General features: G+C 43.1%; 1 long non-coding RNA gene across 1 annotated transcript; it reads right to left on the bottom strand.

Moving 5' to 3' along the window:
- Positions 1-914: 914 nt before the first annotated feature.
- On the bottom strand, positions 915-13,444 carry LOC129324877 (uncharacterized). The gene is made up of 3 exons (XR_008596566.1): positions 13,402-13,444; positions 5,770-5,823; positions 915-3,374 (listed from the first exon to the last, which is right to left on the bottom strand). It is a non-coding gene; the product is annotated as an uncharacterized LOC129324877 (long non-coding RNA).
- Between the last annotated feature and the right edge of the window lie 9,837 nt (positions 13,445-23,281).

The following is a 23,281-nucleotide window of genomic DNA, read 5'->3' on the forward strand; positions in this document are numbered from 1 at the left end:
GCCTACCATATTCCTTGCTTTTTTTTCTTACTTTGAACATAAGCAAAGAACCCTGTTTTGTTGTTTTTAGCATCTCTTGCTACCCTAAACTCATACTGAGCTTTAGCTTTTCTAACACTCTCCCTACAAGCATTGGTTATTTTATATTCATCCTTGTTTATATGTTTATATTCATCCTTGGTTATAAGGCCCTCCTTCCATTTCCTAAATGAGTCTTTTTTCTGTCTCAATTAATTAGAAAGCTATTTATGAAGCCACAGTGGTTTCTTTAACCTCCTCCCATGTTTCCTTCTCATAGGAATCATTTGTGTTTGTGCTTCCAATATTTTGCTTTTAAGTAACTCCCACTCCTCTTGAACTCCCTTCTCAAGTATTTCTGACCATGGGATTCTACCCAGCATAACTTTCAGTTTCTTAAAATTTGCTTTCCTGAAATCCAACCTATATGTTGGACTATATACCTCTTTTCCCTTCCTCAAGACTGTAAGTTCCAAAATTACTTGGTCACTGCTACCCAGGGTGCACACTACTTTTACCTAGTCAATCAGTTCTTCCCTGTTGGTGAGAATCAGGTCCAAGATAGCAGAACCCCTTGTTTCCCTCTCCACTTTCTAAAAAATGAAGTTGTCAGCAAGACAAGTCAGGAATTTATTTGACCTTTCATTTTTAGCAGATAGACTTCCAACATATATCTGGTGACTACATGACTACTGTGTCCCTTCTCTTTGTGAACTGTGTAATTTGTTCTAGAAGTTTCTCATCCAAGTCTTTTGCCTGGCTTGATGGTCTATAGCAGACCCCCACCATAATATCACTATTATTTCTTACTCCTTTTATTTTCACCCAGAGACTCTCAACTGAACTTCCATGCTCAGATACATGTATTTGTTCACAAGTATATACCTCCTTTACATATAATGCGACTCCTCCCCCTTCCTTATTTGTCTATCCCTTTTGAACAAGTTGTATCCCTCAATCCTAGTATTCCAATTGTGTCATTCCACCAAATTTCAGTAATGCCTATTATGTCATAGTCTCCTTCCTGTATTAGGACTTCAAGTTCCTCCTGCTTGTTTTCCATAGTGTGCGCATTAGTGTAGAGACATTGGAACCCATGAGTTATATGCCCTGAGGTTTTTGTTTCTATGCTTACCTGTGAGTTAATGTTTCCTAACATGTGTTCCACTTCCTGCAAATCTTCAGTGTTCTCATCTCCAGTTATAAGCTTTGAATTTTTGTCTCACACTCCCATAGGATTTAGTTTAAAGTCCTCCTTATCAGGTTTGCAAGGCTCTTACCAAACACATTTTTTCCTACCCTCGTGAGGTGCAAACCATCTCTCGATAGAAGAGCTTCATCACGGAAGTGTAAGCCATGGTCCAAAAAACCCAAACCTTTTCTGATGACACCATCTATGTACCCAGTCATTTATTTGCAGTATTCTTTTTTCCCTTCCTAAACCACAGCTTTCAACTGGAAGAACTGACAAAAACACAACCTGTGCTCCCAGGTCCTTAACCTTTTTACCCAGAGCCAAATAGTCCCTTTCAATGCATTCTGAACTGTTCCGGGCAATATCATTTATTCCCACATGGATCAGCAAGAAGGGATAATAATCTGTGGGCTTGATGAGTCTTCCTACACTTTCTGTCACATCCTGGATGAGTGTACCTGGTAGACAGTATACCTCTCGAGACTGTATCTAATAGTACAGCCTGTATCTAATAGTACAGCAGCTGACCCCTCCCCCAACCCAGGCCAAGCACAATGTGGCCAACCACAGACAATGGCTGCTTCCACACACATTGGATAATCCACTTTCAATACTCTTTAGTGAACATTTGGAACTGCTTTTCCATGTGTGGAACAAAAAATCCATTTTCAAAGGATTGCTAAAGTGCATTGAAAGTGCATTATTCAATGTGTGTGGAAATGGCCAATGTTGCCATTTTAACATACTCTGTACGTTAAAACGCCCAGCTATATAGAGAAACTTAAACAAAAGAACGGAGGTGGTACTGCAGAAAAATGGCTCGATGAGGGCAGACACTGTTCCAGAACAATGCAATACTGAGAGCAATTTAAGAGTCCACTAATGAAAGAGAAGGAGGGACTCAGCCCACTCAAGTCATGGTGCCCCAAAAGTTTATAGACTCCAGAAGGGGAAGATTTAGATGGGAATTCCGAATCACTCACTCCTCCTGTGATTCCTCACAAGTTCCCTGCTTCTTCTTGTTGTTTGTATATGTTTTAGACTGTTCAGAGACCTTCCCATAAATAAGTTGAGTCATCTTTACTGGAAGATAAAGGTGCAGAATTGAGGATGAGAGAGTTCGTCTTGCCTAGTACCACCTAAGGAGTCTGATAATTAATTTATTTGATTTTTATCTCATCCTGTTAATTAATTAATTTGATTTTTATCCCGTCCTTCCTCCAAGGAACCCAGGATAGCATATATGCTTTCTTCATCGCTATCACGTTTGATACTTGCAACAAACCTGTACAGTAGATTATTTTGAGATTGGCTCAAAGTTTCATGGTGGATTTGAATCTGGGCCACTGCAAGGCTCCTTCTGCACTACATTGACTTGAGTGAAAAAGGAACTTGCCAGCTCACACACCTAGACCCTACACTCCCCAGTGTGTCACGTCTGGACAGGGCTCAGCTTTAGCTGGCGTTCTCTTACTTGGTGCCTCGAGCCCCAGCTAAGACAAATCTCTTTGTAATGCTTGGAAATCACCTTTCTGGTCTTTTTACATAAGCATCCCTTTGCGCTCTTCATCTCATGACAGTCCATCCTGCATCAGTCAGTCACGGTCTTTCATCTTTCAGTTTACATCTAGTTCTGTCTCTGCTCTCCCAGGGTTAAGCAGGCTGCCATTTGCACTTCGCTGTGGATTGATCTCTAATTCTCAGGACATTCTGCACTGTATCATCTGCCATCTGTGTTCTGAAGGACACAGTATCTCCACCTAGGCTTTCTTTCCACGTCTTACCTTGTCCCCTTTTTGCATCATTTGCAAAGAACGTTAATTGTGTCCTGCAAAACTAAGCCTTTTAAAGTACTTTGACACGCCACAGTTTGGAAAGCTGAATAGGCCTCATTGCTAACAAACAGCTTTAGTACAGCAGGCAGTCTGGAGGTGTTGTGAGGTAGCCACCTTCAACAATTATTTTCTCAGACAGTCTGGGAGTTTCATAGGCCACTGAGTGGCATGGGGCTGGCTGGCTGGAATCAGATGGTTCTTAGGACTCAGAGGATGGTGAGCCTAGTCAGGGTTGTAGCCGTCTTCTTTTGCTAGGCAAGGCTGCCATGTTTCCAGATGGGGGTCAGAGAAATGGTCAATTGGCTGGGCCACTTTAGACAAAAAATCTAGAGGAGCAGAGAAATTATATTGAAATATGGAGTATCTCCCAACTTCTGGAGAACAAAGCAAAAACTTTTACCACACATTTGTATAAATTCAGCAGGACCTTGTAGGCTGAGTGTAGACTTATGACTATGAGAAAGCAGTACATTGCCTGTTGGCTCCTGATTTATAATTTAATTCCATGGGCAGGGCTTTGTCATCATTTTGTTACTGCACAGCATGTAAAAGAATTTTATTTAAAAATGCAAGATTTGAATTAAGGAGAAGATACTGTGCGTAATCAAAAGTCCTGTGGATTTCCCCAACAGTTTCCACAAGGTTGGAGCTGTGACCATGGGCAAGGAAAGCTGGCTGAAAAGTAAATTAGGATAATGGCGAAGGGGGAAAGAGATTTAAAATCTTTCCTGGGCAGCCATACCTGACCCTGAGAAACATGTGGTGTCTTCTTATTCTCTGACAACGTTTTAGTCACTTGTCACGGCACTAACATCTGCAGACATTTACAGCAAAGGTCATATGCCTTTTTGGTGGCAGTGGTAGAAATGAGGAAAATGACCTGTCAGAGAATGTGAAGAAAGCACTTCCATTAAAGCACGGCTTTCAAAATTGTCCTGGGGGAGGGGAGGGCTTGTTCAGAGTAATATTCTTCTGCTTATTTATCAGGATTTTTTTTTTAATTTCCAGAAATGCCCTCCAACCACTTCCATTGGCCAAACTAGACTGTCTCTATGTGTGAAATTAAATGGATGCAAATCAGACATTAAAAATGGAAATGTGCAGAAACCAGTGGGAGAGCATTTCAATTGCCTTTGGCATTCAATAATAGACGTACAGTAAAGGTTGCCATACATCAGCAGAAGAATTTTAAATGGAGACTCCGGTGAGAAGCTGCTACTTTGGAGTTCATCAGCAAATTTAACACTATCGGGGTCTCAGTTGCCAACTGGGAATGGCTTGCCCACTACAAAGCCTACGTTGACCCTATGTCGATAGCTTGGACTGTTTATACCATTGTTTCCTCTTCTGACAAGACGGGCTAGTTTTCATCTATGCTCTGCAGTGTAATGTAGCACATCTATGTCCCGACTCCTGAGATATTGAGCATTCCGATGTCCCTGTGTAATAACTCTTCCTCTCCCCCACTTCTGCTTGCAGTTTTGTGCAACGTATTTCTGCCTACTGAGTGTAACACTTTATGCATCTGAAGTTTTATTTATTTAGTTCTATCCCACTTTTCTCACCAGTGAGGATCCAAAGCAGTTTACACATTCTCACCTCCCCCATTTTATCCTCACCAAAACAACCTTGCAAGGTATGTTAGGCTGAGAAAGAGAGTGGCTAGCCCAAAGTCACCCAGTGAGTTTCCATGGCAGAGTTTGAATGTGAGTATTCAAGATCCTAGGCTGACTTTAATCAGTTTGGTGTAGTGGTTAAGAGTGGTGGGACTCTAATCTGGAGAACTGGGTTTGATTCCCCACTCCTCCACTTGAAGCCACCCAGGTGACCTTGGGATAGTCACAGCTTCTTGGAGCTCTTTCAGCCCCACCCACCTCACAAGGTGTCTGTTTGTGGGGATAATAATGACACTGAATTAGTAGTGTGGCATTAAGTTGTCCTGAAGAGCGCTATATAAGCACAAGGCGGTTGTTGTTGTTTATACCACACTGACTCCCACTTTCAGAAGTGTTTATGCCATAATAAATTCATTAGCCTTTATTTAAGATGCCATATGACTCTATGGTTTTGGTGAAACAGACTAAAACATCCATCCTCTAGAAGTTGTTTTACGGGGCATCTGGATTTTTCCTTAAGATTACTTTGTAATGACCACTTTTCACTTTTGATGGAATTTGTCTGAACCTTGCAGACTTTGTTAAGAGCCTAGGGATTATATTGAATCCAGCGCTATCACTAGAAAAACAAATTAAGGCAGCCACAAAAAAATGCTTTCTACAACCTCTCCCGAGCCTGAAAAATGGCTTCTATCCTCGACATGGCCAATCTGGCCACCTGGATCCATGTTATGGTAACATCAAGACTTGACTATTGTAATGCACTATCCATAGGTCTCCCATCTAAACTAACTAGGAGATTCCGATTGGTGCAAAACACTGCAGCTCAACTGTTTATCAGGAGCAAGCAGGAGCATGAACATCGCTCCCATCCTGCAGTCACTCCATTGGCAACCCATTAGTTACCCTGCTCAGTTCAAGTATTGGTTATCACTTACGAAGCTCTTCACGTCCGTGGTCTGGCATACCTACAGGACCACCTCCCTCCCTATGCTCCTCCATGGCAGCTTCACTCTTCCAAACAGGGTCTCCTGCAGATGCCACCCTGCACATCGGCGAAATCAACAGCAGACCATACACAGGATTTTGTTGTGGTGGCCCCTACCTTGTGGAATAGCCTGCCTGAGGAGATCAGGAGAGCCCCCACGTGCTTGGCTTTCTGCAAATGAAGCAAAACCAAATTATTCAAAAAGGCTTTTTACTCAGATAGGAGGGCTGTATTGTAGGGAGGGGATCTCAAATGATTCACTAATGATTTAGGAACCACTACTATGTTGTCTTGGATTCCTGCTAATGCTATGTCTTTGTGAACTTGTATCTGTTTACCCTATGGCATTGTTTATGTAAATGTTCCTGATATTGACTGTACTAATCTCACACTGTGTAATCCGCCTTGAGTCTCAGAGAGAAAGGCAGACTATAAATGACATCAAATAAATAAATAAATAAAATGTGTTTATATTTTTATCTGTGACTGATTGTAATCTACCTTGAACTTTAGATAAAGTGAATTATTAATTCTTAAATGAGATTATATATTTATTAATAATTTAAAACTGGAGGAACAGAAAGATTTGAGTCCAGTGGCACCTTAGAGACCAATAAGATTTTCAGGGTGTAAGCTTTCAAGAGTCAGAGCTCAATTCTTCAGACGGCTCTGACTGTCAAAAACTAACCGTCTGAAAATCTTGTTGGTCTCTTAAGGTGCCACTGGACTCAAATGCTGCTGTTCTATTACAGACCGACACAGCTCTCCACCTAAAACGGGAGGGAGTGAGAGTGACATTGCTGCTATATCCATTTTAAATCAATTTACTTACTTCCATGCACATTTTCTGACATTGTCAAGCCTCTAAGACTGTGAGCTAATTTTGTTTGCTTTTTTCTCACGGTTTCTTTCCTTTTCATATTTCTTCGTGCAGAGAAAAGAAATGATTGCTAATGAATTGCAAGTATGGGGTATGCAGAGATGTGGCCCAATATCCAGCAACACAAGGATGATCAAGTCATGATAGGAAATTGACCCCAAGTGCACATTCCACTGTGAAAGCTTGGGCAAATGGAAATTAACGCGACTTGCTGAAATCTGAAAAGTCATAACACAGCGGGGTGCACAGCACATCTGCTGAAATGTGAAAATTATGCTTTCCATGAAATCATAGACTTGGTAAAATGAAAGTGATGTTTCAATTCTTCTAAAGAGCAAGGGTTTGGTGTCAGGGAAAGAACTGGCGCTTATTAAAACGCTGACTGCAACTCAAGACTCGGGTTGGTTCCTCAGAACTTTCCAGATTTAGGCTGCAGTCTTAACTCTTAGTCTTTTGAAGGAGTAAATGCCATTGAATAAATGTGGACTTAATCCTTAGTACACTTGCTCCAAATTGTTCCCATGGTTCTCTAGCTAATCTTTTAGTTCTGTTTACCTTTCCCTTGAGTAATTTTTTCTGCAAATCTTTTAGCAGTAAAAAAAAAAAAGTGCCGCTTTCTTCCTAGTCGTTTTTCTTAGTCTGTGCAACATTTTAAGTAGCGTGGTATCAGGGACAGAGGGTAGGATTAAGTCTGAGGAGACCCTTCTTCAAATCACCAGGTACCTGAAACGCACTGGGTAATGTAAGGCTAACAATTCCCTTCCAGCCTAGCCTACCTCATAGGGATACTGTGAAGACAAAATGGAGGAGGGGGAGTTGCTCACTGCATTCAGCCCCTTGGAGAACGGGTGTAAAAGAATACATAAACCCGTATATAGAAATCTTTCATAAATCTTCATTCAGGTTGCAGTCCTGTAACCAGGTCCCTGCCGATGTGTCGGATAGATATAGAGACAGATATTGATCTTATTAATGCAACCTTCTCTTCCCTGAGCACTGAGAAGGGACAGCACTGCCTAAACTGTTCCCTTTTGGATGGGTGAGCATTGGATTCTTATGGCACTCTCCTTTATATGATTTAGATCAGTGATACCCAATCAGTGGCTCTTTGACATGCTACTTGTGGCTTTTCTGACCACTGTTCCCCAATGTGGTAGCTACCTCCTATTTCAAAAAAGTGTGTCTTGTTGTTGGTCCCACCCACTTCCAGGTGCCTGGGCTTGCTGGCCACTCCTGGGCAAGACCACACAGCTGCAGGAGGCCTGCCGGGCACCTGGGTTGGCTGGCCACTGCTGCTGGCACCACTCAGGAGGCCAGGCCCCCAGGCTGCCTGGCCACTTCCCCAGGCTGGTGGCATCACACAGCTGCAAGAGGCTGGGCAGACGGGCTGAGGCGATGGAGCAAGGGGGGAGGAGGGGAGGGGCCAGGTGTCCGGTATTTAGGGAATGTTTGCCCCAGACAGTTCCCCAACATACTGGACTGTCCAAGTGAAAACCAGACACCTGGCAACCCTAGCTGCAAGTCTTCCTGAAGTGCAAGCCTCATGCCAGGGATGGAAGTAAATGTGACTTTTGGTTGATGGTAATTGTGATTGTGGCCCTCTGCGGGCTGCAGAATGAGTACCACTGATTAAGATATTTATACCTTGCATTTATCCTAAAGCATTTTACAACATTCTTCTCCCTGCCTGCATTTGATCCTCAGAGAAACAGCCCTGTGAAGTGGGTTAGGCTGAAAGAGAATGACTGGCCCAAAGTCTTTTAGCCAGCATCTACGGCAGAGTGAGGATTGGAACCTGGGTCTGACAGAACAGAGCCCAGCCACAGCACCATGCTGGCATTTATTGTTGCCCATATCGAAGCCACGCAATGTCACACCAGTATGTAAAAGATATAGCAGATAATGAACAGAAGATGCTTCCCACTCTTGTCTGTAGCAAATTTGCAGTCTCAATGAAAAATATGATTGCTTAGTGTTGTCTCGTTAGGATCCAATTATGTGAGATGTATTTTAAATTCAGATTTTTTTTTCTGGGACAGAATAAGGAGAAATCGCCTGAGCAACTAATGGAAAAATTAATGACTTGCGTTATAGAACCAGGGGGACCGGAGGCTACAAAGCAAGGAGTTTAAAAAAATATTACAACCCTGCTTATTTACAGTACCGAGTACATATTGCTGCAAGTGTGCTTGGAAATGTTGTCACTTACTAGGCAAATACCTTGCTATTTTATCAGCCCTTTGAGAACAGCTGGCAGGAAAACTACAAAGGCCCCATGCAACATTTTAGGTGTGAAGCCAACACCTACAATCTGGCCCCCTCCTCTGTTAAAATGAATTTAGGTCATGAGAAATTCACTTGGTTGATTGTCTACACATCTGTAGCCCTTATAGTAATGCCACCGTTAGTGTGACTCAATGGCTGTGTGCAACAATTGGTAATTAATGTAGGGTTTATAGTAAAGCAATAAATCCAAGAACTGAATTCCAGACAATGGAATTGTGATTCCCAGGCCAAACTTGTAATATTCTGGCTGTGAATGCACAGCCTATGCTGGCACTAATGCATAATATATTGTTATTATATACAGTCACTCATCTATAGCTTAGGCACGCATAGGGTCTGTGGTATGTCCTGCATGCAGAGTTAGATTCAGCACTGGGTGTTCAGATTTGACAGCCATTTTGTTTTTCTCAATGTGCTGCCCAGATTAGCAGTAGAGATGGGCACGAACAGCAATATGAACCAAAAAAAGCCACGAACAGCCCAATCTGCTGTTGGCAAACAAGCTGTTCATGATGCCCCATTCTAAACAAACAGGTGGTCATTGCAAGCTTCGTTCATTGCTGTTCGTCAAGCCAGACGTTCTGGCACCTGCAATCAATTCCCTTGGCAACATAGACAGGGATTGTCTGAACTCTGTCTGAACTCCTGCTGTTGCCCTGGAAATCCTAAACTTTAAATTGCTGTTGCCTAAACCCAATTTAGCTCGATAGGCAGGTCTTCCTTCCAAGTGTGGAAGGACTTCCTTCCTTCCTTCCTTCCTTCCTTCCTTCCTTCCTTCCAAATTTGTTACAAGAGAGCAAAGACCATGGGGGAGGGGGGCTCCCAGCTCTGACTAATCTTTGCAGACAGTGGAGAGGGAGAGACAGCTGCTGTTGGCTTTTTGATAGACAGGGAGAGTGCATTGGAGCTTGAATTTTCTTTGTGTGTGGTGGGATATGGATCTACTCCTTCAGGTTCCAGGGCTGTTGCCAGGCTCTGGGGCCAAGCTATTATTTACTATTTATACCTTTCCTGCTGCCTGCTCAGGTAGGGTTTCTGGGAGTGGTGCAGTAGGGATCTTGACCAAACTTGGATGATGGCTGGAGGAGAGCCTGCTGGCCCCTACAAACAGCCAACCACGAACATGTTCGTGAACAGGGCCATGTTCATAGTTGTTCAAGAGTCCCTGTTCGTGGATGGCAATGAACAACGAACATCATGTTCAGTTTTTTTCTGTTCGTGCCCATCTCTAATTACCTTCTCTAACAAAATAGTGAGAACTATGTCTGCAACACTTTAAAAGCAAGTTTTGGTAAAATGCTTGCATCGTCTGCATGTGGCCTCCAAGATCAAATCCCCCAAAGAACTGATTCTATAAGGCCACAACTCAAAAGGACCTGATCAGAGTTCTAATCAATTTCACCACTTGAATGGAAGGGAAATTCTGCTGGAGGCTGCAAGAAACTTCCTTATGTGTTGATAACTTGAAGCTGAAGGGATGGGAAAGGAGCCCATAGGAACTATGGTAAGGGGCTCTGTCCCCTTTTGAGCTACTCATAGAAAAAGAAAAGAAAACAATGTCGCACAAAAACCAAAATTCTATAATTAAATTGAAAACCCACCGTTTTGCACACAAAGTAGCATTTCTCTACTTCTGTAACGAAATCCTTTGCATGGGAAACTAGCAATCTAATCGATTTTATACCTGAACTAACTATAATAAAAAAGTAGCAACTTTTGATTCATATACTACCTTTCAAAACAACTTAATGCCACACTTAGAGTGGTTTACAAAGTGTGTTATTATTATCCTCACAACAATCACCCTGTGAACACCAAGAATACAGAACTCACTGCCTAGACAGAGAGTTCCATCTACAACTTGTGGCTAATAGCCACTGATGGACCTCTGCTCCATATGTTTATCCAATCCCCTCTTGAAGCTGTCTATGCTTGAAGCTGCCACCACCTCCTGTGGCAGTGAATTCCCTGTGTTAATCATTCTTTGGATGAAGAAGTACTTCTTTTTATCCATTCTAACCTGACTGCTCAGCAATTTCATTGAGTGCCCACGAGTTCTTGTATTGTGAGAAAGGGAGAAAAATACTTCATTCTCTACCTTCTCTATCCCATGCATAATCTTGTAAACCTCTATCATGTCATCCCTCAGTTGTCATTTCTCCAAGCTAAAGAGCCCCAAGTGCTTTAACCTTTCTTCTAACCAATCAAATCATTTTCTGCTAGTACTTTGAGCTGATCTGGCAGATGTAAGAAGCAGCAAATCTATGAGTTCTTGACCTTTGAAAAAGCGAGAAGTTGATTCTGCTCCTTTCTTTGATGTGGAGAGTCCTGAATTGGAGAGTCCCAATTCAGATCAGAACAACAGTGTACAGAGAGAAGAGACTTAAGCCTCTCCTCTGTGCCATTTCTGTGACCTGAAGCAGCCTGGGAAGCCATCAGCTGCCTCTGTAGGTAGACTTATGTATAGCCATCTGTGCATCTACATATGGCCACTGGGGCAACTTGAAGCCCCTTGGGGCCCTTTCAGGTGCAAAGGCAGAGGCTTAGGCCCCTCCTGGCTACCCACCAGGGTCATGATTCAAAGTGGATCCCTGCACACCTGGGATCTTTGTTATGAGCACAGAAACTGCAAGACATGTCTGATAAAAAATTCTCATAGTGGCCTCAGGGAGAACATGAGGATAATGTAACATATAGTTAGGTCACCACTAGCCTTTAGTTAACTCTGGCATTGACAAAGTGCTTACCTGTACCTAGCAGGAAAAGAAACAAGGTGCAGTGGGAGAATCATTTTTTTTTTGTAATTATAGATCCCAACATATTTTGCTTGTCACTTCATCAGGGATCTGCAAAACCACCACGTCTCTAAATTCTCACCTTGATCAAATGAAATATAACCCCCCCCCCCATGTGCCCTACAGCCCACAACTCAGGGCCTGTTGGTGTTTCCTGGCCCTAGGGCAGTTTTTAAATTATAGACAATGAGTATGAGTAGGGTATAGGGGTGGCACTGTTCTTTTGGATGTATGGGTTTTAATGTTCGTATTCTACTATGGGTTTTAATGTTGTATTTTACTATGTTATTCATTTTAATGTCTGTAGAGAGCCGGTTTGGTGTAGTAGTTAAGAGCACGGGACTCTAATCTGGAGAGCCGGGTTTGATTCCCCACTCCTCCACTTGAAGCCAACTGGGTGACCCTGGGCTAGTCACAGCTCTCTGGAGCTCTCAGCCCCTCCCACCTCACAGGGTGTTTTGTTGTGGGGATAATAATGACATATGGTTGTTGTGGGTTTTCCGGGCTGTATTGCCGTGGTCTTGGCATTGTAGTTCCTGACGTTTCACCAGCAGCTGTGGCTGGCATCTTCAGAGGTGTAGCACCAAAAGACAGAGACAGTGACACTAAGAGATCTCTGTCTTTTGGTGCTACACCTCTGAAGATGCCAGTCACAGCTGCTGGCGAAACGTCAGGAACTACAATGCCAAGACCACAGCAATACAGCCCGGAAAACCCACAACAACCATCGTTCTCCGGCCGTGAAAGCCTTCGACAATACAATAATGACATACTTTGTAAACCGCTCTGAGTGGGCATTAAGTTGTTCTGAAGGACGATATATAAATCGAATGTTATTATTATTATTATTTCATTTTAGTATCCTATTATTCATTTTTAATGTTTGTATTTTATATGTAAGTTGTAATAGGTGTGCCCCCTCTCCTTTTCTTGACTGTAGCAGGAATGGCTGCAAATAGGTTGGCTCCCACCTGTTAACCATAGTTAACATAACACAGCCAGTGTGGCATCTGCACTGATCCAGAGTAGCTAGAATGTTGGTTTTGGGGGACGGACACCTACGTTCAAACCTCGTTTCGGGAATGAAGTGTGCCCGGCCACCATGGGCCTACCTCAGCAAGCTGCTGTGAGGATAAAATGAGATCATCGCATCTCTCACCCCTGGGAGGAAGGGAGCAGGATACAAAAGTGGCAAACAGGGGAAGCCATTGATATAGAAGCTTCTTGGTGCAGCTGTATTCCAGCTCAGTTAGTAAACATGTAATTAAAGTTCTGTGCCAAGATCAGTTTGAAGATATACAATTGTTCTGGTCTTCAGAGACCCTCCCTGTCTGGGATAAAAGGGCCTGTTATAAAAGAGGCGAATCACAACCTGTTGCTGCCCTGAAATGAAATACAGAGGAGTTCCCTCACCAGAGCATACTGCCATACTGGATGTTATCCGAAGCTAAATTCGGTAGGGTTTTTTTTTTAGTCCTATGTATATGCAAATAATTTTCAAACATGCAAATTAGCTAATTATATAATTTACATAAAACACCCCTCAGAGGCACTGCAACTTGGCAGCTAGGAATTAAGCAAAGCTGGTGCTGGCTCTTTCCACAGATGTTATTTTTCATCTCTGGTTCGTATGCCTTCCCCCTTGTTTCAATTAGCAAGCAGTGTTCCGCATTACATTTTTTCCCCCAGTCGGGTTAAAGCCTTTATCAGCAGAAAGAGAAACAAACATTTTTAGTTTCAGAGTTGAAAGGGTTCTTCCAAATGAGATATTGCACATGAAAGTCATACCTTTTGGTGCTTGATTCCCACTGCACTCCGTCACCCCCCCCCCATCCCTTCTGCTCACCTGACTGAAAGGGCTCCAGATCAAAGGAGTACAAGTAACTCTGCAGTCAAGGTGGCACAATGCAGAGTGGGTTGCTGATAAGCGACAGCAGTTCAAATAATTGCTCAAGAATTTATTGGGCAACATGATTAATGATTATGGAAATACGATGACCTGATACCAAAGGGAGCATGATATGGCTGATGGAGTGGGCTCAGCCTACCAGCCATGTACCTAGAAAGTCATAATTATTTGCTTAAAAGCTTTACCTTTTCACATTCACCTTTGTAGGAGAAGTTGAATGACAAAAATACATTGTATAGGTTAGAAGAAAGGTTTCCCCCCAACCTTCTTATGTCCTTTTTGTTAGAGTGGAACTACATCTTCTGAGAAACACAGGGCTGCCACCAAAATGGGCATCCTTGTAACAGGTAGCAGTGCTCATCCTCTCCTGCCAAGCCATACCCTGCTATATTTCCTTGCTTTGGTTTGTGGCATCCAGTTATGAGATGTAAAAAATTATAACATCTTGATGTCATGCCACAGAGTAAGTTATAAGGGGAAATTATGGTGTTCTTTAAGAAAAGATTACTGATTTAGTAAGTGTCTGATCAGACACTTGAAGGGGGTTGGAGGGGGCGGTGCCATGTCGGCCTCCCACCTTTGGGGTGGGGTGGGGGTTCTCCCCACCATTGCACTTGGTTAATTTATTTCATTATTGTTTTGTATGTTGATTTTAGTATTGTTGTTTTCTTGTTTTTCTTGATTTTAACTTGTTCATCACCCAGAGCCCCTGAGGATGGGCAGTATATAAATTGAAATATAAATAAAATAAATAAAAATTCTACAGTATTATAGGAGAAAAACAGAGAACTCCATGACATTTTCAGTGGCAGCTGCATGTCACCCTGCAGTGCATTGTTTCTCAACAGTTTTGACTCTGGACCCTCTTTTAAACCTACTGGGCTCAGGGCTCCTGGAAGCCAGTGTCATTTTTTTAACAGGACAACCTTCAGGGATTCTTATGTATAGATACATGAAGCTCCAAGTGCGGCATGCGAGGATCTATATATTGATATACTTATCCACCCTAGCATTAGAAGAGGCATAGGACATCTCTGACCCTGAACATCCTTCTTTCTAATACAAGTTAGGCTGATGGGAAACTGGGCATTCAAAAACCAGTGTGGATCATTGAGGATCCTCTCTCAAGGACCATTCAACTCTTGGAACTTGGCTGATGAGTAGAGGAAGGTTCCAGCCTCCCTGGAACTCCAGGATTCCATTTCAGAACCACTGCCATAATGTATAGTTCCATCTTCAGAACTCATTGAATGACATAATTTTAATGTAGACATTGGACATTTTTGAAAACATGTTCTCTGCTGTTTCAGAAAAATAGTGGTCATCTTATAATATGTGAGACAGTGGAATGGAGCAAGGAGTAGCATTATAAGGGGAAATTATGGTGTTCTTTAAGAAAAGATTACTGATTTAGTAAGTGGCTGATCAGCTGAGAAGCTATCCCTAGAAGGTAGTTATTAATGGCTTGCTGTGAAGCTGGAAGAAGCAGTGGTACTCTGAATGGCTTCATCTTGAACCTTACAGTAGCACTTAGTATATTTTCTCTGTTAACCTGGTTTGAGGGATGAGAGATTTAGGGTAATATACACAAACATAGGTAGTACATACAAACATATAACAAGGTCTATCTTACTTTTGCCTTGAGCAATTCATTTCTAAAGATTCATAAGCTTGCAGCACTATAAATGATGAGTGGATATTTATTAAGACACAACGTTTTCATCTAGCCACACCCTCTAATTTTCCAGGGGTTTTATTTTTACTTATTTTATTTGTTATTTATAGTCCGCCATTCTCGCTAAGACTCAAGGTGGTTTACACAGAAGTTAGTCAATACAATCAACAGGATGGGACATACAAAAAATGTATGTCGAAATATGGAATCAACCAGAAACCTGAAAAAAGAACTGAAGCAAAGCATACATATTAACAAGAAGCATTCAGCAATTCAAAAACTACATAGTAGGATCCTACTTTCCACCTGGAAAGTTGTAAATTTTGCTCTGCAGTTGGCACCTGCGGAAGGCCCTGCTCAGATGAGCAAAGCTGCCGTGGCAGAACATAGGGGGAGAGGTGGTCCTGTAGATATGATGGACCAAGGTCATGTGGGACTTTGTATGTGATAGCCGAGCCAGGAGCAGGGATGAAGGCTATGTAAAATTCCTTCTGCCATCCGTGCTCATTTCCCTTATGATCAGAATGCCTTCAGGTGAGATGGAAGGCCAGGACCTCTCTGATCTCACTTGAAGTGATCTGAGTCATTCCAGTCACGGAGACAACAATAAATAAAACACACAATTCAATTTCTCTCATAGTCCTTCCATTATAAGGAAAAATAAAACCCTTCATCTGGCAACCAGCCCGAAGGGGGTAAAACAGGCCATGTTAGCAGTCAAGTCATAGCCTCACACTATTAAAGAAGCTTATGAATATGGACATAACATAAGCCTTCCCCCCCAGACATTTCAAGCACGTCTCATTGCCTGGCTAGGCACAATCAGTTCCCAACTCTGGCTGGAGATGGAAAAATGTGAGTCATGAGGCAAGACTATCAGTCCCACACCTTGGAGATGTGCAAAGATTTAAGACAAAAGAGTTTCTTCCAGAAACTCCTGTTTTATCTCATCCACACCCTTCCAAATATCCCCTCATCCTTCTTCCCACTTCGGGGTATTCAGGTACCTGATAAGCCCTTCCAATCCAAATATCGTGGGTCATCAATCACTATTTTTACCTACCATTCCTCCCAGATATGCATAATCATACCTTTCCCAGTTTTATTGTCTCACCTCTGGAGACAGCCATTAAGCTATTTGTTTTGGGGGCAGAAACATCAATTTTGCCCCAGGATATGTTTTGCAGTATAATTGGACTCTTCAGCTATGTGCTCAGTGTGTGTATTCTGAACCCACCCATGCACCCTCAGATATGTCTGAGCCCTCCTCTCTTCTCTTCTATGAGATGCTGGCCATCCTCGCTGCTACTTCCAAGGTCCGTCTTCTTCTCCTAGACTGGTAAATATAACCTGACTCTGAATCTCTATCCCTCTTCCTCACTGATTTCTTAGTTAGCTCTGTGTGTATGCTTTGTGTATCTTGTGTGCCATTGCTCTTTTATTGCTCCTTTAAGAAAAACTGTTCCTGTTGAACATTAGCCTGTCTATTTGAGAGTGCTGTAAGGGAAAGATCCTTGTATATATTGGTGGAGATCCTGCTAGTTACCCCATCTCGCTGCACCTCCTTGTATGCTAACTCCCCCAACTTACAAGGACCCGCCCCACCATTTAGGGCAACAGCCATGCCAGCAGAAAGACTTAGGCAACCTTGTTACCTCCAGCTCCAATAGATGCACTATATTTCTATACAGAGAAAGAATCTAAACAAATTTCACACCACCTCAATTCAATAATGGCTACTGAAACTGTGTATTATCTGAGCCCACCTCATACAACCCATGGTCTCATATTCTTGCTGGCATTCCACTGTCAACAATAATTGTATTTCTCTATTAGTGTTCATTTAAGTGGTTTTAGCTGGACCTCAGCCAATCTGAAGCCTGTCTTAATAGCATGTCTGAATATTCTTTTCCCCCACAGATAGAATATTTAACTGAAATAAACCTACGTAGCTTTAATCTGCTTGTTTTTTTGTCTTTATTAAAAAATGTAATAAAAAAACGAGAATGTGGGAGAGAAATAACGTTAATGTGAAAATGGTGTCTTTTTGCAGTAAAATGTCACGTTATAAATGGCAGTTGGTAGATGTGTTGGATATTTTGTAATAAGCAGGTGCAGTAAATCATAAAGTGCTGCAGGGAATCTATACATGTGAAGATTTCTCTAAATGCAGGGACCTGGGAAAGCATAAACGAGGACTGAGGAATGTTTGAAGAAAACAGTTCTGTCCAGAAAGGTCCAGGAAAAAGGCCAAAGGCATGTACAGCTTCTTTTAAGGAGAGAGAGAAAACAAAATCCTGTTCACACACTAGCTAATATTCCAAATTGTGCTGTGGAAAATATGGCATTTGATTCTGGCCAGTAGCTCACACTATCCTGGATTAATTACCTGACAATCCACTCCAGAATTTACAGTGAACTGAAAGGACAAAAAGGAAGTTCAGAAAATAAGCTTACGTTAGTTGCCGTTGTAACTCTGGCACAGAAGGAACCTTTTATTAAACTCTGCATTTTATAACTGCTGCCTCCTGAATTTCATACCTGGACTTCTGGACATGAGTAGGGGTGTGCAATTCGGTATTCTGATTAGGTTAAAGTTACTGAATCAGGGCCGTTTCGTTTTTTTTCAGTATTACCGAAACTTTTTCTGAATACTGAAAAAATTCGGTAATACTGAATCAGATTGCCGAATCGATTCGGCCATTGTTTTCAATGAGAAAACCTTCTCCCAGCTTTCTGGGACTCTGGGGGGGCATTTTCTGTCCAAATCTCACCATACTTGGTGGAGACCTTCTCCTAACTCTCCTCTAACTGTCCCCCAAGTTTCAGAAAGATTGAACTTTGGAGGGCCATGTTATGCCCCCCCAAACAAGGTGCCCCCATCCTCTACATTATCCATGGTTCTCTATGGGGAAAAACAAGTCCTCTTTCTAGGTGGCTTGGGGTGGCATTTTGCAAGCAAAATGACCCAACTTTCAGGGGACCTGCTCCCACCTGTCCTCCCACTCTCCACCAAGTTTCAGGAAGATTCCACTTTGGGGGGCCATTTTATGGCCTCCCAAAGAAGGTGCCCCTATCCACCTCCACTCCACTATTCCCTATGGGGGAAATAAGAGAGGTTTGTCTGGCTGGGGGTGGCATATTGTATGCAAAATGTCCCCAACCTTCAGGGGCCCATCTCCCACCTGTCCTCCTACCCTCCACCAAGGCCCAAGCTGATCCCACTTTGGGGGGCCATTTTATGGCCTCCCAAAGATGCTGCTCTTAGCCCCCCCTTTCTCCATTATTTCCTATAGGGGAAATAAGAGAGGTTTGTCTGGCTAGGGGTGGCATTTTGCATGCAAAATACCCCCAAACTTCAGGGGGCCATCTCCCATCTGTCCTCCCACCCTCTACCAAGGCCCAAGCTGATCCCACTTTGGGGGCCATTTTATGCCCCCCCCCAAAGGTGGTTCTCCTGCCACACCACTTTGTCTTTCTACTGTGGGGAAGACTTCCACACTGCAGAAACACATGGGATTGGGGCTGCCAATGGCCACAGCCACAGTCCACCTGCACCCAACCTGCCAAATACCACACACACCCTCCCCCAAACCTAACCCCCCCCTGTCCTGTGGCCAGCCACTTTCTATTGATTCCTGTTATGGGAAAATCTCCCACAGCAGGAACCCACGGAATGTGGCATCTATGGCCACAGGCACAGTCCCCCTTTTAAATCCACCCCATCCACAGTCCCCCAAATTCCCCCACCACCTACAGAGATGGCTGGCCAGCCTGCCCCGTTGTTCCCTATGATGGGAACCAACTGCACAGCAAAGAATAAAACACGCACACTGAATAAGGTTTTAAAAAAATATTTTCTCACTTTCAAAGTAAAAGTAGGCAAAGTTTTGTGACACATTACACCAGCAGTCCCCCACACAGAAAAATCTTCACATTAAAGAATCACCCAAAACACAATTCTTGTCAAAAACACTTTATTTCTTTAACTGCTTTAGGTTACACAGTAGGAGGGCACAACAGGGCATGAAAGCAGTCTACTAAACAAAATAACACAACTCACTTCACTTTTTTTGATGGGGCTGGCTGGTCAGCCATCTCTGTAGGTGGTGGGGGAATTTGGGGGAGGGTGTCTGTGGTTCAGGTGCTCTTTCACAGGGACAAGCTCACACTCAGGAGTGTGCCCACCATTGTGGCACCCCTGGGCTGTGCATAATTGCCCTGGGAAAGAGAGTTTAAAAGTTCCCATCACAGGGAACAATGGGGGCTGGCTGGCCAGCCTGCTCCTGGGGTAGTGGCCGGTGTGGGAATGTTGGAGAGGGTGTCTTTGGGTCAGTGTAGGGCTGTGGGGGGGTGGATTTAAAAGGGGGACTGTGCCTGTGGCCATAGGGCCACTGAAGGTTGGGGGCATTTTGCATGCAAAATGCCACCCCTAGCCAGACAAACCTCTCTTATTTCCCCTATAGAAAATAATGGAGAAAGTGGAATCTGCCTGAAACTTGGTGGAGGGTGGGAGGACAGGTGGTAGCAGGTCCCCTGAAGGTTGGGTGCATTTTGCTTGCAAAATGCCACCCCAAGCCACCTAGAAAGAGGACTTGTTTTTCCCCATAGAGAACCATGGAGAATGTAGGAGGATGGGGGTACCTTGTTTGGGGGGCATAACATGGCTCCCCAAAGTCCAATCTTTCTGAAACTTGGGGGGTAGTTAGAGGAAAGTTAGGAGAAGGTCTCCACCAAGTTTGGTGTGATTTGGACAGAAAATGCCCCCCCCCCAAACTCCCAGAAACCGGAGAGAACATTTTCTCATTGAAAACAATGGCTGAATCAAGCCGAAAAGCCGAAACTATTACTGAAACGCGAATACCGAATTGGCTTGCCATACCTGAAACGGTTTCCTGATTCAGTTAAAACCGAATCAGGTTTACTGAAACAGGCAGGCCTTGCACACCCCTAGACATGAGCACAGCAAATGTTCTTATGGGATGGACTGCACTTAACAGCAGGTTTCTGAAGTGCAGCAAAATCAGAAAGCTGGCAGGGGAATGATTAACTATTCCCTAGAATGTAGAGCTTGAGTGACAGGCTACTCCCTCTTTTCTGATTGGTCAGTTAGAACCAGTCAGAAGGCAGTGAGTTGGTTTCTGTCAGGATTTTTGCAGGGAGGGAGTCTGACAAGAAAAGTTAGACAGGTTCACCTTTAGAGTGAAAGGAGAAGGCTCCTTTGCCTTAACTGTAAGATTACTGTCCTGAGGAAGAATTCTATCTAAGAATTCAAAGTCTAAGTGTCTGCATAAACTGAAGTACTGTTTACACAGACCCCAGAAAACTGGGAGTGTGTTTTGGCGAGGGTGATTGGGTAGTGGGTTGAGACTCCCTTTTAAGCGAAAAAGAAGAGGGGTTATATCTTCTGAGAAGAAAAAGATTAATTTTGGCCCAGTTTCAAATAGGGTTTGGCTCTGAGGAGGACCCCGGGTCTGTTTTGAAGAGAAAATGGTTTTAGGCTATTATGGAGATAGAAATATCCTCTAGTTTCAAGAAAGAAGGGATTTAGGTGCACAAAGAAAGTGACTAACTCCAGAAAACCTGAACTGTTATAGGAAACTTCCTGAAGAAACATTGTTGCTGTATCTAAATTACTAAGTAAAAGATGTCACTGTTAAGAACCAAGATATATGAAAATAAGCTTCAAGGATACTATTTTGCTTGTTACACGAACCAACAAATACCAACAAAATTTTACCTCTGCATTTCCAGTCCCTGACTACATTTACACAATCGCTACCTGTTAAATAAAGTTATTTCTTCTTAAATGTTATACAGTCCCTGATGCCATTTCCAACAAAAAGGAAGAGGGCTCCTGCTTTTCCTCATCAAATTCCTGGGCTGGGCTAAAAAGCTAAAATTATATCTGCGTGTCTGTGGGACAAACAGACTTTCAAAACCACAAATATTAACATGCTACTTGGGGCTGCTCAGTCAAAGCAGAGAAATTGAATTTTGGTGGGAAAATCTGCCTCACAGTGGAGAGAGTGAAGGAGGTCCATCATACTTTCACTATGCACATAGAAGCCAGAAACTGCTCTACCAGTTTCTGCTGGATAGTCGTGAGTTTCAGACCATTTGATCAGGGATGTATATATACTGTTATTGCCCTTGAAAAAGTGGAATTGACTAAACAGGTTGAGTGAGCTGGCTTCCCTGTTGGGCTCTTAGGGGGTCCCCTGGGATTTGGTATCCACCCTATCAGAAGATAAACAGAAAAAGAGGATGTTAACAACATATTCGAATTCAATGCACTTGCTTGCCGTGTCCACAATTCATCTGCCAATTCACATGTCAATTTAAGACCTTATTCCAACAGCTCTGCAAGAGATAGAGTTAAGAAGATGGATTACTCATTCTTATTGGACAGTGAGTGATATTACTGGAAGGACTGTTGAAATGTTTATTGAAATGTAAATTATTGCTATTTATATAGGGTACCATGAATGACTATGAGTATTTGTAGTATGTATATTTATTCACTGTTTGCACTGGGCACTAATAGATTGTGAATAGCTTTGTAACTTCATGATCGATTGTATCCTGTTCTGGTGCAGGGGGGCTGCTTTTTGTTCTTTGCTGTTTTCTGGAGGAGCCTCTCTTTTTGTATGGTATTCCCTTGATACTGGCAGGGGATCCCCTGCCACCAGCTGGGACTTCCCACCACCACTCAGCTGGCCAGCGGGGGAAAATGGTGAGAAACTGGGGGGGAGGATGGGCAGTGCTCAGATGCACTGACATAGTTCCCTGTGCACTCAGAAGTGATGCCAGTGCATCACTGGGAGAACATCACTGGGAGAAGCCAGGGATGCTCTGGTATTTGGACAAAACTCTGTGGTTAAATGATAGATTTGCCCAAATACCAGAGCATCCCTGGCATTCCCAGCAGTGCACTGATGTCACTTCTGAGCACATAAGGAGACATCGGTATGTTGCCAGCAACATAGGGACATTACGAGCAAGCGCCCCCCCCCCCCAGCCCATGACCCAGTAAGTTCCTCCCCCACCAGTTGCCAGGGGGGACCTGGCAACCCTGTGTATGCTTTGTTTTTCTTTGTATATGCATTTAGTAAATCTCATGTTAGAGATGCCATGAACTTTGCCATGAATGAGCTCACCAGGTGAATTTACCCTGATTACTTTATTATTGTGGGAAACTGCAGATCTGCTTGTAAACTTGCTGCTAACAAGCAGCACTTGCAGAGAGAGCTGAAGATCCCTTTCTCCATTGCAAAGGTGCCAACAAAACAAGGTACGGATCTAAAAAACCAAGGGAATGGGTCAAACACAGTGCCTGAAAGTAGAAAGAGCTGCAATCCTCTTTCCTAAGAGTAAACATTGAATAAAAATCAACTTATTTCTGAGCAAACCAGTTTAGGGTTGCACTTTTAGACCCTGGGGACTAAAAGTGCAATGACAGCCCCCCAGGCTAGACTGACAGCCCGGGAGTGGAATCAGAGGTCTCTCCAGAGCTGTTTTGGCCTCCCAGACCTACGCTGATCTACTCAGAGGCAAGTACCCTTTTATTCAGTGAGCTAACTCCAAAGAAGGATTGTATCCTCGTTCTATTTGCCCAGACCATGTTAGACTCATTCCCATGTTTTTTGAGAACTGTTCTCAAGTAAGTATGCATAGATTTATTAGTATTATGTAGAAAAGAAATTAAGTTAAAAAAAACGAGAGAAAAGGCTAACTAGGCGGTATTACCTAGTGGTTGGAGGGTTTGTGTCTTCTCTCTTTCTTCCAACCAAGGAAGAGGGCTGAGGGGAGGATCTTCCAGAGGCGTTTTGGCCTCCCAGGCCATCTTTATGCAGGTCTACTCAGATGAAGGACCCAGCCTCATTCTGCTTGCAGAGACCATATTAAATACATTCCCTTCCGGATCCATTCCTGGTTTTATGGGTAACTATAACCGCTATTTTGGGCTCCTTTGTAAACTAGCTAAATTGTAAGCAATAAAACCATGCTGGCCAGCTATACTCAGAAGTCACTGATGAGAACAAATTCATTTTGGAAGACAGAAAAAATAATTGTCTGTGCAG

The sequence above is a fragment of the Eublepharis macularius genome, chromosome 2, assembly GCF_028583425.1.
Source record: "Eublepharis macularius isolate TG4126 chromosome 2, MPM_Emac_v1.0, whole genome shotgun sequence".
Classification (NCBI taxonomy): Eukaryota; Metazoa; Chordata; class Lepidosauria; order Squamata; family Eublepharidae; genus Eublepharis; species Eublepharis macularius.